We start from the raw sequence: 12,881 nt of genomic DNA on the forward strand, positions 1-12,881 counted from the left end.
ATAGCAGAATTGTTCTTGATGTTTTTCGATTTTCCATGCCATGCAGGCCTTATGTTGAGACAAAATTGCTTCTAACCTGCTGGTAACCTTCAACATTACAATGGAAACATTAACACGGCTCTAGGATTAGCTTAGCTGAGGGTGAAGTCTTATTGTCCCTTTGTAATTTGGTGATTTAAGCCTCAGCGTGGGCCATTTTGTAGACTTGTAGAACAGGAATTAGTGGCTCCCTTAAGTAAATCAATAAAGTACAAATGGAACGGCTTCATGACTTTCCTATATTAACAGTGCTTCTCTTGGTTAAGACATATTGTTGCCCTCTACATTCACTACATGTAAATGGTCTAAGAATTATAAACATTGACATTGGATATTAAACATTGACATTGGATATGGTCCAAAAAATGCAGATTGAAGACAAGCCTGGAGAGGTGATACAAGAACATCTGCACATTGACTCTGAACATGACCAAATTTACGACCAAATTTATTGTTAAGAGGAAAACCCCTTGAGATGTGACATCTCGTTTTCGAGGGGAACATGAGAGCAACTTGTCTCTGGAGGCAAGGTAACATTACATAACGGAAGAATCAAAATTACAAAACTGGTGTGCACATCCCAAACACCCAGACTGGGCTCAGGTGCAGGACAACAAGGTAACATAAACGAAAAAAAGAAGCGTGAAGTCCGCACACTAAGAATAGCTGCTCCAAATGAATTTATTAATAGCACAACGTTTCGACCATCTGGGGCCTCATTTATAAAACTTTGCGTAGGAGTTGCGTCAGAAGTGGCGTACGGATGAAACATAGGACGTGCGTACGCACAGAAATATTCGGATTTATAAAACCGTGCGCGCCCACATCCTACGCAGTTTTCCCTTAATAAATCACAATCAATTCTAAATGTAGCGCAGCTTTTGCGGCTTCATGTCACGCCCATAGTTGCCCATAAATAGTCCGTGAAACGCCCACAAGTTAATATTCATCTATTGTGAAATCATGGCAAACACAGAGAGGAAAACCAAGAAACGTAACTTCACTCAATGTGAAGTAGAAATTATCGTTGGCGAGGTGGAAAAGAGGAGTAAACTGTTGTTTGGAGGGCACAGTGTGGGCATTACTAATGCCAAAAAGGCACTTGAGTGTCAAAAGGTTGCAGACGCCATTAATGCTGCAGCCTCACAACCTCGGACTGTGGACGAAATGAAAAAGAAATGGTCGGACATCAAAGTCGATGCAAAAAAGCGTCTAGCGCTCCATCGCCAGAGGATGAATTGCATAACATGCCAATATTATTGCAGAACATTTCAGTCTTCTTTTTGCAAATATGTGTTAATTTGCATTTCTGTTGTAATGAATTCGTTTGATTTTGTTTGTTTTACACTGCAGATCGATCAAACGGGTGTTCGTGTAGGCTGTTAATTGTAAGACTTACTTTGTGAAGTCTTCATGTTATTTATGAGAGGCAGTATTGCCATTTCTTTTACACAACGGTCTACAGTTTCACACACTTTCATGTGTTTCTTCCATCTGCCGACGGTGTCGCCATTTCTCATTTCACCCGTTTTTGTGCATATGCCTGGGTCAGAGTTTGCATGAAGGACCGCACATTTTCCCGTCAAGTTTGCTTTTTATAAATACCAATTATTGCGTAGAGAGCGGTGTACGCCTTCTTTTGTGCGTACGCAACGTTCATAAATGAGGCCACAGATCTTCACCAGGCACATAATGGATAATTTTTAGATTTACTAAGGTAAATGGTTAAAGATCCAATGGATCATAGAAGATCCAGAACCATTTGTAGCAAGTATATGTCTGAATTTGAATCGGACTGGCTTGGCCTTACTATTATACTTATCGATGACGTTTAAAATACCACCAAAGTCATTAGCATTCCCATTAGTGTTGTCACGATACCAAAATTATTGTTTCGATACCGATACCAAGTCAAGTATTGCGATTTCGATACTTTTTCGATACTTTTCCTGAAAAGGGAGAAACACTCTCAAATATCATTGCTGTGCTTTATTTTAAAACCGGGACAACATTCTAATCATATAACACACTAATAAATGAACATGTGAACAGCAGATATATTAAACATTTGAACAAAATATTAAATATTTTATAAATTTAGCAGCATTATCTTATTTATCATAAGAAACATAAGAGCTTTATCTTGATTCTGAGCTTTGAATAAAAATATGAACAGCGATTATATTAAACAATGTTTAATATTGGTAACATATGATAAGCCTCATTGGTGATATATTTGACATGTGGGGAGAGAGTTGTGGAAGGCCTTTACTTCATGTTAAACATAAATATATAGCAGCAAAGACAACGTCGGCAGTGTTGACGGCAAAATAGGCTACAGAATAATTCGTTCTGTATTGAGGGGTGCAATATTTGAAAATCGATAATTTTTTTTTTAAATTACATTTATATTGTATTTATGTCAAAACTTTCAAACATCAAAATGTCATTCATTAATATGTATTTGTGTCAAAATGACATAGAAACACCTTTTCCTATTCTGTTTTGCCTGGAAACGCTTCCAACACGTGTGCGTGACGCGTGAAAAATAGGCGTCGGTTCTATTTCTAGCATGCACGCGTTTTCCGCTTGTCTCGAGCAGCGCCCAGACGCGTGTCACGCAGGCAGTTAACATGGGAGCCGAAATAAAAACGGACACGACACGCAGCCAGTGTGTCGCCGGCCTTACAAATCTGGAACGCGGTCATTCTTAGAAGTATCGATTCTAATCGATACAGAGCAAGGTAGGCAACGTACTTCCATATGTCACTCCTCGCGTCATCTTTTTCTACGAGTCGTGGACCACTTGTGCTCGCACGTGCAGCCATCTCGCTGTAGTGTTTTGTCACATGACACTGACAGCGGCAGGTTCTTTGCTGCGTGCGTCAGGAAAAAAACACAGACGTCCATAGGGAGGCGTTTTTTTTTTTTTTTTTAAGTATCGATACTGATAAATTTAGGTATCGTGACGTTTTTAATTTCCGAGTATCGCGATACTTTTGAAGTATCGGTACACCGTGCAACACTAATTCCCATACACCTAAATAGCAGTTGCTCAAGGCACATGCATCTCCAGAAGTACATGATCCAGTTGCTGCCATCTTTGCTAATCATCACTCTGTTCATGAAACATTTGTCATGTGACTAATCACTCTGGAGCCACAAGAAAATGACATTCTCACATCCCGGCGCCTGAAGGCACCCCTAGAACGTGTACAATCGCAAGCCCTTCATTAGCAACTGTCCTGTTGGTACATGATCAGTACGCCAGAGAAAAATAAAGCCATTTCATGTTTGTAAGAGCCATGCAAATCTACAAGCAAGAACTAACTGCAGAAACTAACCAGCTAAAACCTGACTTCTTGTTTTTTATTATGATGCAAGTGACAAAGATCAGTTATCCTTTACTCATGTTACAAAATCAACTTTGCTGCAAGTGATGTCAACTGCTGCTTTAACAAGACTGTTCACAAGGCTCTATGTGTTGCTATGTCGATATTAGTATAAGCAGCTGACTAAAGGAGCGCTGGTAGCTGTTGCTAGGCGTCTGGGAACTTTCACAGTACAGACTGTCTCAGTATGCCTCCATTACAAGAACATTATGATCTCAAAACAGCAAGATGGTACAGTAGAGCCGCAGATGAAAATCTGCATTGTTAATGTGCGTTTAAGGCACAATAAAGAACAAGAGTTATCCTGAGAAAGATGCAGAATAGTATAAGGCTCTATGAGACTTTGAAGTCAACATGAAAGAGAGTTGACAACTTATGTAATGTGATGTATGAAACATGGACTGATCAGTTGTTCACAATAACCCAGGGATGTGTATAAAGAAAGTTGTCTTTAAAGAGTTTGATTTTATGGCTGGTTCCCATGAGCATTAATGAGCATTAATACATAGAGGCAGGAAGAAGTACTTTAGAAACCAGCCTTTATTAATTATTATTGCAGAAATGGGGTTTGGGGCTGGGTCCGAGGGACTGTTTCTGGGGATTCACTTTTTATTTTGCCTACCTTTTGTCTTCTGCATTCTCCTTATCATTGTCTCCTGTTCTTCCCTCAGACTCGTCCCCCAGAAACAGTCCCACGGACCCAGTCCCAAACCCTATCTCTTAAAAATTAATAAAGGCTGGTTTCTAAAGTACTTCTTCCTGCCTCTATGTATTAATGCTCATGGGTAGCCTAAATGGGTTCCATTCAGACCTTAACATTAAGTATTTTACTGTTATGTGTCACTCACCAAGATTCAACAAGACATTTTCACCTGGCTAGACCCAATGTTTAGATCTGTTGTGGTATTTATGCAAATTAGCACATACGTAATTAGATTATGCACCATTTGTAATTGTAACTTGTAATACATTTTTTGTTTGTCTTGATGCAAGTAATCAACTCAGTAATTTTCATGGTGATATCTAAAGGTTAAAATGTTTACCCTATTCACGTAAGAAAAAGAATGAATAGGCGTATGAATAGGCTATATTTGGGTCTTTTTTGAAACTTTCCCCTAATGGGATTCTTCTGAGCTTTTTTTTTTTCCTTACTCAGGACATATTGAGGATACAAAATCAGTTGAGTTTGCTTCTGTTGTCATTTTGGCTTAAAATGACCGGACTAGTAAGGTTTGATGTGTTATGGACACAGCATGTCCGAATTAATATTTTGGTTGTTGAAGAGAAGAATGTTCTTACCTCGAGTCTCCCAGCTCCGGCAAGAGACCAGGCCTTAAATGCTTCTTTACTGTCATAAACCACCAAACCCGTACCTTTGTGTCATTACTGAAAATCCATATTCCCCTGGTGTAATGGGAGCATTCCATGACACTATCTTGACCCTTAAGTACACACACATTCTCACACACACACACACACACACCCTTCGTCCCCATTAAAGTGTGACTGCTTATTGACAGCAGGGTACAATCAGGCCTCACAGAGATATATCTGTAGCCGGGCGCCCATTACTGCTCAAACGCAGCTCACCCGTGGAGCGGTCGGCAAGGTATGAACCGCAATCGCATTAGGGCCAGTGAAACCAATCAGTCTAGCCGCCTCATGCTCACTCTTCCAGCCATTGCCACAGTAATTGCTGGCCAGCCAATTGGAGCTTATTAGAGAGTTTGGACTCTTAATTGCCTGGTGGTGGGAGTTGGATCAATGGCTCACTTATTAAAGACATTCTTTGTGTGTGCGTATCTGTACACACACTTACATGCCGTAGGGAGCAGGCCTAAGGAAGGTCTCAAAGGAGCAGATAGCTTTGAAGAGCATGTGCTCGTTAATGCTTCTCAGACTTTTCTTATTTCCACCTCCCATGTCCTCTTTCTCTTACTCTGCCTTTTCCTCCCTCCTCAACAGTCTTCCCTGACCTCAACTCTTGCCAAGGTGTTGAACAATCAACCACAGGCTGTTGAATTGTTGCACTGAGCTGGAGAGATTTTAGCGTGGCCGCAGGAGAATGGGGTAGTGAATCAATAAAGACAAAATCAATATCACTTTAGGAGTGGATTTTTAGACAACCACCGGTCGCCATGGTCAAATCCTGATTTTTTCCTTTTGGATGAAAATGTCCTCATTAGGACACTTTTACCTTTTTGCTCATTAAAAACCGGAATTGGGTATAAGGAAATGAGCCCTTATTAAATCTACATGATTCACCAGTTCAACAGAGCTGGTAAGAGGTTCAATGAATTCAGACTGATTTGAATTTTAAATGTAATGTGAGTTCAAACCATCAGATACTTGCTAATGAAAAGAGACCATATAATTACATTGTTGAGACATTTCTAATGATATACTGACATCTAGTGGTTGGAATGTCACAATGCAAAGGAAGCATGGCACCACATACAAGTAAGTAATGTTTAAATGATAAAACTGGACTAAGGCGGCTTCCTAGCCACATTTTCACTTATTATATTTACTCGTGTATCAGACATTTTAGTTTAGTTTAGTTTGAAAGCTTGTTCTTCTACAGCGGAACAAGGAGTGTGGATGCTGGACATTAGAATGGTTCCACCAGCACCATATTCAGACAGGTAGCACCTGATTTGTCTTATGTTTTAAAGCATAAAACTGCATGTATGTGTAGTTGTTGAGATGTGGGCTATACTCTTGGCTGAATTAATATTGTTAAGCCCAGCTTCAGCCTTCAATCGAAGCTGTGAGGCAGAGATACAAGCTGTAAACATGGAGTCGTCAGACTAGAATGACATATCTTCATATTATGGAGAGGCAATTTTTCAAGGGGAGGGCTTTAATATCTTGTAGTGTTGCGTGCTTCATTTCTGTTGCACTGGATTAGTACCGCTTGCTTTTAAGGTGCATTCACACTAGATATCGTCAAGTATCTGACCTTTTGGCTAACTGTCATTGAACACAAATAACTTCTTGTCACTTTGCCATTGAAAAGGTTAGTTGAGATGGTGACATAGTGTTTTGGTCCCAAGTAGTGGTGCCGCACGCAGGCATGAGAGATACTGAAATAGATCATCATCATTAGGCTATGCTTAGAGTCTTGGTACTCAATCCACAGTTCACAGCCCATGTGCAACCCTTTAATGACAGTGTTGACATTCAAATTATCACTTTTTCCCAACACTCTTCTGTAACAAAGTTTTTGCCCGAGTCTTGTCAGTTGTATTAATGAAATAAAATTTTATTGTACAGTAAGTTAAACTACTATGCAGAAAGTGTCATTTCTAAGGGTTACGAATGGGGATCTTTAGGCACCTCATGATTCGATCTGATCCCAAGTCATGATCCGATCTCTGATCTACATGTTTGTTATGCTGTTCAATAGTTAAATGCAGTTATTTTTAGAGTACAGAAAAAAAAAAGTGTACAATACAAATAAATAGAGCTGTGAATCTTCACTGCCCTCATGATATGGTTGTATCTAATACGCATGTAAGTGCCATTATGTAGCTGTGGTTAAAAATGAAAGTCAGAATCGTTTATAAAAAAAAGAAGGAAAAAAAAAAAGTTTTTCTCCCACCACTACTTGTGCGTGAAATGTTGGTTTTATGTTAACTTTATTAATGCACGGCCCTTGTCTTACTGAGCAATTATATATAAAAGTCCCATCTTGTTTGTTTCCCCCTCTCATTGCATATCCTGTTTCACTAAGGGACAAAATTAAGACCATTTGCAAAGTATTTATAAAAGCAGATGGGGTTTATAAAATGCATCTCATGCAAACAAAAGAAATTTGTCAACATGGCTCCTTTGCCTTTGAGTAAACCACTCAACTCTAGTTACTTTGCTCCATGGGGGCCGCCCTTGATTTAATGTGCTTTCATGCAATTAATGTTCTGTTTTGCGTGAAAGGCACCTGCTTCAATTGTTGATTCCCAAATTGCAAAGTAGGTCTTTGTACTTTTCTTTCAAAATACTGTTTAATCCATGACAAGGATTAATTTGCTTAACAGAGGATTAATGTTGTTTATGATCTAACGCCACAGGAGGCCCTGAACCAGAACCTTTAGTGGTTCACTGCTGAATTATGTGAGGCTATCGTGCAGCATTGACTCAAGTCTGAACTTTGTAACACCTATCATCAAGTGAACTGAAAAGTACAATTTGAGCATTTGTTAATTTGGTCAAATTCAAAATCACTATGCCTACAGTATGCTCTCCTCAATGAGAATGCCATTCTTACATTTAAATGTCTTTTCAAGCCATGAAGTCATTCAATGGTTGTGTATGAATGTAAACAAACAGGCTCATTATTTATATTATTATAAACTCAAACTGATATAAAAACATTATTTTCAAAGGGTTTTTCCAAGCAGTTATTTTGTTCAGCACTTTTATTTGGAATGACAACAGTATAGCTGCCATGAGTGTTGACCCTTCAAATGAATCATTTATGATGTTTGGAACAGACTGAGAGTTTAAGGGTTTAAGCCACCATTTCACAACCTGAACAAGCATAGGTTAAACTGCACTTATAGTATAAAATGTTTGGTTTCTTGAATGTCAATAGATTTATGCTCTAGGCAGCCACTAAGTGACTGCAAAAAAACACTTTGTGTTTGGCACAGATCACGCTTAGTCTCATTGCGCATTCTTGTCTCATAAATAAATCTAGTTTTGTTCAAAGTTTGAGCATGAGGGCATGTCACAACAATTTTGGCATGCTTCTTCCAATTGACCGCTTAATTTGGGCCAAAATACTATGAGGTTTGATTCGAAACAAAGCCTTTGACATTTTCTCCTCTATTGTAAAAGTTTGTCTATTTATTTTAACATAACTATGCACACGATTAGTTGATTAGTTATTATTAACAACCACCATTCCCCCTTCTGTCCTCAATCCTAACAGACCAGCCTTGTGGTGTATTGCTACTGGTACTAATGCTACCTTCAAGTGCAATCAGAAATTTCCTACGTCCCACTTCTGAAGTAGGTTTTTTTTTTTTTTGCGAAAAACGCAGAAAATCGAACCTGATCCGAACGAAAGTTTCGGAGGCGAGTGTAATTGACATAACGTGAGGTCGTATTTATTTTTTAACGTGCGAAAATTTCAGATGCGAATTTCGGCCTTTGGTCTTGCCTATTTCTTGTGGAAATCGTATTAAAGCAAGAATGTCAGATTCGTCAACAACCCTATAAAATACCAGCACTTTTGCATACATTTACCGCTATCTAGATCTAGAGTTTCAGGCAAATACATGTTTTTGCTGTGTATGAAACATACAATACGCTTCAAATGGTTATTCATGTAAACGCACTACTTTCATGTCAAGACAAGGTGATGTAGCTGTTGTAGAAAAAATAAAGACTACCAGTTTGCAGCAGCAATTGTTCTTCCCTCCGTCATGTTTAAAGTTTATGGCCCGCCCAACTCCGAAACTCAAGCATGAAAATTAACTCCAAGTTTCTTAATAGGGTGTTCGTGTCCAATTTCCAACAAGGAAACTCGTATTTACGATAATTTAGCTAACACGTCAAGGCAGCATAACTATTTTCAATGATAGGAAATGCTAACTCAACCAGTCATTAAATCATTAGATGTCGGCTGTGCTTTTTAGAAGCAAAGCTGCAGCAATATTGGTCTACGGAAAAGCAGCTGCAAAGGTGAATGACAATCATATTAGTCTGGTTGCCAATGTTTGATGCCAGAAACAATTAGGCCTAGCACTTTATGCAGACCTTTGTTTACAAAGCAGCAGCTTTCCAGGGAAAGTAAACAGGTGCATCGGAAACTAAAATCTAAATGGATGTTTTTAATTATTTAAAAGGAAAACTAAAAAAAAAAAATGACAAAGCACTTTAAAAGTAGTTCATTGTATTTGTGTGCTAGACCAAAGTTGTTATTCACTGATAAGTGTCGCCTTCATAGCCTTGGTCTGTTCCATACTCTGGGGCTAGGCTACTAGAATATGGGTTTAGACATGTGGAACACTTTTAATGTGCCCTTTGCCATTTTTGAAGAAAAAAAAAAGGCAAAAAATTATATAAAGGGCACTACACAGGCTTGGTATATTTGAGTATAATATTTTTTTTATACTGATTTTTAATGTCATAATAAAGAAAGAATATTTGGTGAAATGAGAAAATGTTGACAATTGTCCTAAATAACATTCTAATGGAATTTAATACAGACGACTGCAGAAAACAAATGATTAACTAAACTTACAGTACTAGTTATAGCTAATTGTAATCAGCATATTCACACATTCATGTCCTTATTTGCCTAACTTATGCCTAAATGCCTAATATTGCCATGCTAGTTTTTTGCAATTATTTACAGTAATAATCAAATCATTAATTCTCATTCAACAATAAGACTGGTGATAGTTAAGCAAAATTTTCATGAATCCATTACAGTGCTTTCGCCCGGATGTGTATTTATAATGTAATTTATTATATTTTTTTGTAAAAAATCAAAAATAAATCCAGGCTGATCAATCTCGGATACTACTGAAAAAAATGGAGTAGAATCTGACTTCACTCCTGTGGGCTTTTTTTTTAGGCACTGTGAGATTGTTAATGTTTCCACTTAGAGAGATAATCACACTTCTCTTTTCTCTGCCTTCAGCACCTCTTTTCACTAATGAATATTATTGCATTTTTGGATATTCTAATCTGTGCTCAAAGACACAGCTGCTGTTATTTGAGACGCATACATTTTGAGTGCATTTATTCAGCGTTCAAAGTAAAGATTACATTGACTCTACACTTAATCTATGTAGATGACATTACTTAGTGAATATAAGACACTGAAAAGAAATGCAACAGTATGTTCTAATATCTGTAATATTTTACTGGCTTAGGCTATACAACATTAGTCTTGTACTGACACCTAGCGGCTTAGATGCAGCATCACATGAAATCCCATTGTGTGTGGGGGGGGATTCAGTGAGAAGACGAACCATGATTGCTCATGATGTAATATGTAACTTAATTTGCAAACATGTAACATAAAAAAAAAACTAATTTTTTTTAAACTACATAAACAAATCAAGATGACCCTATATTCTTTTAATTTAAGAGTCAAAAACTCAGTCCGATTTAATAGGTCTGTGGAGACAGTAGTGTCAGTCTCACTACACGCACCTTATAAAATATAATATCGCTATCATACAACTTAACAATATCAGAACAACAATCGACGCAGAGTTCACAACACAAGTCTCCAGATGGAAAATTACCAGCTCGCAGTTGAACTTAGCTATAAAGAAAATAGTCCTACCTCATCACTGCATTTCAAATTTCCCGCGCGGTCGCTGGCGTCACCAGTGAATTCAGGAAACACAAGCTCACCACAAAAGCCCAAATTGGACGAATTCCCGGTGGGATTTCTTGCAGGAGTAGAAAACTATTCGAAGGGTCGATTGCGCAATTCAATTTCCTCGCGAAAAAAGGCATTAGTAGCCTACTTATGAATACTTGTGAAGAACCACCTCCAGGATGTTAATATTTCCGTTAATTACGGATCAGGTGACTGGCACGTCCTTCTGATTCATTTGGAAAGCTTGAGGTAATTTATCTACCTGGTAGCCTATTTTAAAGTCATTAATTTTTAAGACACAAGAAGTATACCAAAATAAAGTATCCATAACTTATATAGATAATATATTTATTGTATATATTTAAAACTGATGAAAGTTAGCGTCCTGTTCTGACCTTGATTCTGACTTGTCATTCAGAGTGAGCAGTCTAGGCACATGCTCACTTTTGAATGAAATTAGCACATAAATAAGACAAAAGAACTCCATATTTAAATTATTAAAATAATAAGTGTTAGTTAATGCCTTTCTCAAATGAATAGTCTACATAAATAAATTAGTAAATACTTGAAAAACAGTTAAAGAATCTAAAACGTTTACATTCATATTATTATTATTATTATTATTATTATTATCATCATCATGATTATTATGATTATTATTATTATTATTATTATTATTATCAGCTCTCTTCCTCTAAAGAGCCTTGGAAAATGTTGAAATGTATTTGATCTAAGTTCCACTCGATGGCAGTGTTGCTCAACCCAACAAACTGTTCATCACAGAATACCTTCTGAGGAAATAATCAGGATACCATGTTTTTAAAAAAAGTCCACAACAAGGTACATTTTTATGGCCACAAATACATCTGTCTAGCAAGAACTATTACTTTCAAGACAATTATTTTTATTTTATTTTATTTTATTAAGAATATTGAAACTAAATTTGTATTTATTTCATTAAACATCAGCATCAAAGTGCATAACACATAGAGTGTAAACCCTGACCATAATAAATTGAATGGAGAAAAGAAAAACGTATAAGTACATTTCCACTGGGAATTGCAAATTGAAGTATGTGGGTTGAGGAGGGACCCATCACCCATTACGATTTGTGTCAAATAAGTAAAAGCTGTCTCCGTGGCCCATGATGCATTGCAGGTGGTAAGCAAGCAGCTCAGGAAGCCGAGTACAGATAAAAGCTGGGTGGGGGATCCGCCCCGATCCCTGAGATTAGATAATCCAATTCATTACATCAATTAGATCATCTCAGACAGAAGGGGGAAAGTGAATTTTGGATGATCAGTGTTAAATAGGGAAACGTAAATGAAGGTAGTTCTCTTCTTTTGGGCTGCTGCCTATGGGTCACAGGTCTGCTCTGATTGGGTCACGTATGAAAAAAGAAATAAGACCCACACTACAATAAACACTACAAAAATATTTTTCTTAGCCTGTATTTTGCCTTGATTTACAGTCAAATATAGAAACATAGTAAAATATATATAGTATATACATATATAGCAAAATACAATTAAAAAACTAGTGCTGCAATCAATTAAAAAAGCTGTAATTAATCGCGATTGATCGCACCTAACATTAAAGTTTTTTTATATGTTTTATATTGTAATACTTTCACATTGAATCTCCAAAATAATGTGGAAACAAAAAGAAAGAATATTAAAAAAAATATATATATATATGTTTAATGCCATTTGCCATAAATTAAGGCCAGTATCTCTGATATCAGTCTCTATTACATGGATTTTCCCCCCCCCCCCACAATTTTAGCCATTAAATATTAGCCATTCAACATTACAGTAAAATCGAAAGTTATCAATTGTAACATTTAATAGGCTATAATAATTAAAAAATGTAACACCTTTTCATTTAAAACAATCTTCATAATAAACCCATTGTAATAAAAGTCACATTTACTGAGCCTTTAATAGATCAGGGCTCAACAGTAAGTTTTATTTTATTTTATTTTATAAATTTTTTGCATATATTGGCTATAGATTGATCCTTTTTAAAGCTACAAAAGTTATTCAGTCAAGAGCAGTGAGCGATTTTCACCTTTTTTTTTCTTTGATTATCCTTAATGACAAACA

This window comes from Rutilus rutilus (assembly GCF_951802725.1).
Source record: "Rutilus rutilus genome assembly, chromosome: 4".
Classification (NCBI taxonomy): Eukaryota; Metazoa; Chordata; class Actinopteri; order Cypriniformes; family Leuciscidae; genus Rutilus; species Rutilus rutilus.